The sequence below is a fragment of the Petaurus breviceps genome, unplaced genomic scaffold, assembly GCF_028583685.1.
Source record: "Petaurus breviceps papuanus isolate PSGF00001 unplaced genomic scaffold, PetGlider_PUasm1.0 90845, whole genome shotgun sequence".
NCBI classification, from domain to species: domain Eukaryota; kingdom Metazoa; phylum Chordata; class Mammalia; order Diprotodontia; family Petauridae; genus Petaurus; species Petaurus breviceps.
In genome coordinates this window covers 24,263,980-24,269,979 of record NW_027187359.1, presented here as the reverse complement: position 1 = coordinate 24,269,979, position 6,000 = coordinate 24,263,980, and the positions used below count along the sequence as shown (strand labels likewise).

At 38.5% G+C, this 6,000-nt stretch overlaps 1 protein-coding gene across 3 annotated transcripts in view; it reads right to left on the bottom strand.

Moving 5' to 3' along the window:
• Positions 1 to 6,000, bottom strand: part of CDH13 (cadherin 13) — a 1,699,366-nt gene that overhangs the window by 554,322 nt on the left and 1,139,044 nt on the right. The window lies entirely within an intron of this gene.

Below are 6,000 nucleotides of genomic sequence, written 5' to 3'. Positions count from 1 at the left end.
TGGGAAGCCGTTGTTGAGAGTCCCCCGGCTTTGAAAAACCCAGATGTTGACTGGGTATGGATGTAATGGTTGGACAGTTTGGAAATCTGTCTACTTGATCTGTTTCTGTCTTGATAATTCTGCCTGTATACTTTGAAGTTCGGGGTGCTGACCATTTCCCCTGAACAAGGTAAACGATATATGTCTGACTGATTAAAGTAAGCTTGTTAACCCATTTTGAGTTGCTTTCCTTTAACAAAGCAGATCCAAGAACCTGTATGGGCAGCAAACCCTGAGGACGTGTTTGGGGTGCTTGCTGCTACACTCTCTGAATAACTCTAACTTTTCCATGTCTTATGCCACTGAAAATATTCTATCACTTTTCTCTAATATATGAGCATTTACACTGTTTACAGGTGGGTAAGTTTTTGTTTTTACTTTTTTCCTGTTATAAAAAGTGCTATTATTTATATGTTGGTATATATAGGACTTTCTTTGTGACTCTGAACTTCTTGTGTCTTGTGCCTAGGAACAGAATCTCCAAGTCCAAGGATATCATCATTTGAGTGACTGTATAATTTCTGGATAAATAGAAATTCCTTTTTAAAAACAATGACAACTGATATTATACTATGAATACCTTTGAAGATAAGCTACCATATCATTATCACAATGTGGCAAAATTATCAAAGAGAAGTAAGAAAATACAATTTGCTGAGAGAGAAATGAGAAGAATAATAAATAATGCCATGTCAGCAGAGCTCAGGGAGTAGAGGTTTAAGGCCTGAACCTTGGGGACAGGGAGGTTCAGAGGGTTGATTATTCCTTTTAGGAGTTTGGTGACAGAGGGGAGGAGAAAGAAGGGAGGACAGGGATAGGGACTTGCTGAAGAAACTGACTTCAGCATTGTAAAGTAGACCTTCAGTCAGAGCCAGAAATAATTGTTATGACAAATACAGTGTTTCTATTATAATCAAGTCAAATACAGTAGCAGTTGCTTTCTCTTCCAGAGGACCACAGCAACAGGGATTGACTGATAACCAAATTCTTTCTACTTTGCAATGTCATACATTTGATTTTTAATTTGGTTGCAATCAGAAATATACCATGTATCAAAACAGCTCTCCATAAATTTGCTACTGCTGGAGTGAGAAAGTCCTGAGTCCAAATCATGCCTCTGGTTCTAGCGGTGTGACCTTATTTATATCAGTTAACTATTCTGAGCCTCACTTTTTTCATCTTTAAAATGGAAATAAGGTCTGAATCATATTATTATTATTACGAAGAACAACAGAAATAACGTTATGTATAGCTCTCCATGAAACTTAAGGCATTGTATGAGTTGTTATTAATATTGGTATCACCATCCCTTAGAAGTTTGACCCCCCCCCCTTGACAATATGGTTAGAAATAAGAAACACAACTTCTCTATTCCAGATGGCAGACATTCCTGAAATTTCTATTAGAAGACGCTAGGAGTAGAACGGAAAGAGGGCTGGCTTTGGAGTCAGAGTATCTAGCTTCATATCCCAGCTCTGCCACTTCCCATCTGTATAACCATAGACAAATCACTTCCTCTCTCTTGGTCTTAGTTATCACATCCATATAATTAATGGGATCAGAGTCAGGGAGCTCTCATTCTGCTTACTTTGCTCTGCATTCATTCACACAAATCTTCCTATGTTCTCTGAATTTCTTATATTTGTCGATTCTTGTTAAGCAGTAGCATGAATATTTTCCTTACCACTCCAAGGTTTGTTTAGTTATGCTCCAACTGATGGGCATTCATTTTGTTCCTAAATGAAATGACTTCAGAAAATCAGAACAAGCCATTGAATCAAATGTATGCAAGACATCTGGTCTACAGAGAGAATCTGCTGTTTCTGCTAGTTATTCTTTTGGCTTAACTTTTATCTTTTTCTAAGGTGGTATGACACCTCTATTCACTCATAAGAATTTTTAAAATCTATGACAGCATTAAGGAAACAAAGTCTTCATTTGTTATTATGAATAGGGACTATGGGGGGCTTTGGGAATATTGGGAGCTTTTCTTTGGGCTTCGTGTGGCCATCAGCAATGCAATGTTTATGTGTCCCAATTTTATCCATCCATTAAAAAAGACTATAGTACAGCACACCATGCCTGGGTAAAAGATAATCATGAGATTAAGAGTCATACTAAATTCAATTAAATTTTGTTTTTTAATTTCTCAGTTGAAAAGAAATGCATGAAAGTGCCCTAAATTTAAATAAAAGTTTGCAATAGAGAAACCCACTACAGTTTATGGCACATTTCACCCTGTGTCTTGCTCCATTTTGAGTTTTTCTTCTCTCTAGATTCTGCTGTTTCAGAGACAGAGAAAGAGGAGAGTAGAGGAGAAAAAGAGAATGGCAATAGACATTGAGAGAAATGGAAGAGAAAGGAAAGGGGAGAAAGGGAAGGAAAAAGGAGAGCAAGCAAGGGAAGAAGACAAAGAAAAAAGAAAAGGAGAAAGACTCACAGACACAAAGAAAGTAATGAAGACTATAGTCTATAAATACTATATTCCATTTGGTCTGCAAAAAAAACAGAGAAACTCTCTTCAAAGGCAATGTGAAATACATCTCCAGAGCCAGTTCATGTCTTTTCCCTCCCAGATCACTGGTTGTCTCAACAGGGTTATCAATTATCCCATACAAGGGCACTATGGTCACTTAAACCTGACCTTGCTCTGAAAACTACAAACTCAAAAACTTGCTATACACTTCCATCATCCGCCTCCAGTTGCTCTAGGGTTCTATTTTTGAATGCCTTCTGGAATGGCCTGACTATGATTTCTGCAATTTACTCCCATGTCCTAGAAGACTTTCAGTTATAGGTATAGGTAACCAAAAGGCTCAGATGGTATTGACATAAAATGTGCAGCTGGGACAATGGAAAGTAGGGCATATCTCCTCCTGGTGGCATTTCTTGGGCCCTTTCAATCACTAGCATTGTTTGGCTGCTGGTGGAATATTGCTTGTGCTTTATTTCAACCTATTATTTTGCACTAAAAAATTTCCCATCCAGAGTGGTCATATTGAATTTATTTTTATGTTCACTTGTTTTGACAATAGCAGGTCTGAGAATATCTTTTCTTTGTTATCCCCCGATCTAATCACTTCCAGTATCTACAAGTAGATCACTACTTGACCATTAAGACAAATGTCTCATCTACTTCCATTCCCATAAAGATTTGAAATTTCATTTGAATGTTGACTTCCAATGAAAATGACAGTTTCTGTCCTGAATTTCAAGGCAATTATTTTAGAAAATATCTTTATGGTTCCGGAGATAGTTACTAACAGCATAAATAACTTTCCTAAGGCCCTTGGGGGTAGGGGGAAGGAGACACTCTCGTACATGACAAGGCTTCCATGGGACTGACCTTCATTGCAGCTAAGCTTCCCATCACCCTCTGACCAACTCTGTCAAAACCATTGCTAATAATAAAGTTACTGACAACATCTGAATCTAAATGATTTGAATTAGAGTATTAGAAGGATTAGGTCAAGTTTCACATACATACTCTGGAGAATTAATGACATAGCTCAAAATGGAGGATAATTTTAGGGTTGGATTACTGACACAGGTTGGACTTCAGGTAATGGAATATTGGGAAACGATGATGTGGTAGGATGACTGGGGAGAGTTAGGGCCAGGCTTCAGTGTTGTGTACCCTTATACTAACTCTTAGTTTATCTGGGGTGGAGGGTAGATGTTGAAAAGGCATTATGGCACAAGAGAAAGAATATTGAAATTGGAATCAGGACATTTTGGGTTCAAGTCTTGTCTCTGACATTTAAGTAGCTCTTTAGCCATGGATAATTCACTTATTCTTTCTAGGCCTCATTTCTTCATTAGTAAAATGCAAAAGTTGAACTAGGTAGCATCAGGACTCCTTTTGAGTTCCAAACTGATGATACTATGTAGAGATAACCAAAATTCTGACAGAAGAAGGTCAGGATTTGAGTCACAGGATATATCACAGATTTGTTCCAAGCTAAATTTCTCTGCTTTTCTCAAAAACCATGTAGGAAAATAGTGTCCAATGTCATCGCTGTGATCTCTCACAATCTTTCCTTCCTTCCTTCTCTGTCTGTCTGTCTGTCTGTCTGTCTCTGTCTCTCTCTCCCTCCCTCTCTCCCTTTGTTCCTCCCTTCCTCCAGTTATCTCCATTCATTTTAACCTTTTATTTAATCTTGGGATTCTCTTAGATTTTATTTAGTGTTTGGGATTTTTTTTTTGGGGGGGAAAGGGTACTGCAGGGGTGAAAATTTAATGTTGTATAGTATTTAATCTCTGAATAAGAGAACTAGAGTACCCCAGAGATTGAAGTGTCCTCTGAAACAATACAACTAACTCATAACAGAAGCATAAATCTTCCCTAGAAATCCCTCAGTGGGGGTATACAGCCTCTGCTCAAAGACCTCCAGGAAATGAGATCTTACAGAGACTCACTTTCCCTCTTAGACAGCTATGATTGCTTCCAGTTCCTTATATGGAGCTAAAATCCACTTCTCAGCACTTCCTCCCCTTGTTCTTACTACGGCCCTCTGGAGGCAAGGAGAAAAATTCTAAGAACTCCACATGACAATCCTTTACCTATTTCAAGGCAGATATCATATCCCTCCATCCTCCCTTCTGACTATATCTCCTACTATCTTCTCTTCTCTAGGCTAAACATCCCTACCTCTCTCATGTCCTCATTAGAGAGGGTCTGGTTTTGAGATGATTCCATCAAACATCAAAAATGGCAGACATCAAACAGTAGCATCATTTTATCCTTTTCCATTTGTATTCATTGTGTTTGGTCAATAAATCCTTTGAAATGTTTCATACAGCTTCAGTTCTCTTTCGGTCATCACTTCCTTGGTATCACCATGAGAGCTGAGGTCTCTCCCACACATCTTTCAAAACCCACTAGTTTCTGAAGATTTAAAATCCAATCTAAAATATTAGCCTCAGGATATTTTTTCTCTCTGAAGACCCAACTCCACAGCAATTCTTAAGCCCCTGGTTCCCTAGAGGCAATTCAACTATCTTGTTTCCTAAGAAAGAGCCCAAATCTGAAACCATCCTAAATAGGGCTGATTACTTTGTAGATATAAATAAGTTCTCACTAGCATCGGCTTCAGAGTCAACCCCCTCTAGCTAAATATTACTGGTGATGAAGGAATAAAAGGAAAGGAGCTGAATGTCAAGGTATAGTATAACTTAAAGAGTGAGAAGTTTTTATTGTCAACTAATACAAAAAAGTCAGTAGGAAGTGAAGGAAATGGTCAATGACCTTGGCCTCTTAGCTTTGGGCATCTGTGGGGATCAGTATCTATCAGGATTCCTCCCATTGCCTGCCAAAGGTAAAGAAACTGTCTTTGAGACTTGGTTCATCCAGAAGGCTTAAGTATAAGATAGACCACCACTGATTGAAATTTCTGGTGTCCCTAAGCCATAAAGAATTGGTTTAGCACTCATAAAAAGACCTGGCCACATGGAGTCCTTCATATCTGGCTGATATTCCAAGACTGTCTAAGTAATGATAGCCTGCACTGCTGATCAGCCTCATTTAGGTGAGGAGACTAACAGCGGCACATTGACTCAAACTAAATACTATGTTCTTATTGAGTATCCATTTAATGCTATACTTAAGTCAGCCTGTTGTTGTTAACTGATGAATGACCTGCAAGTATCTCATTTTGTTCTAATATCAGACACAGACTACCAAAGGAGTTTCCTGAGTCAGAAAAGGACCACGACATGATGCTTACTCACATACAATTAAAAGAAAAGACACAAAATATTTTTGGCTTGGAAAACACATAAACCCAGTGACTCAAACCACTGTTCTGGGTGGGGAGGGGGTGGGGGTAGAGTCCCCTGAAATGGATTTAGGGATATAGAATCCCCACAAAGGGGTGAGATAAGTATCACAAAAGCTTTCTATCCAGTGATAAGGCCTTAATCATACTAGGAGAAGAAACTGAACTCAAAAGACAGACCATT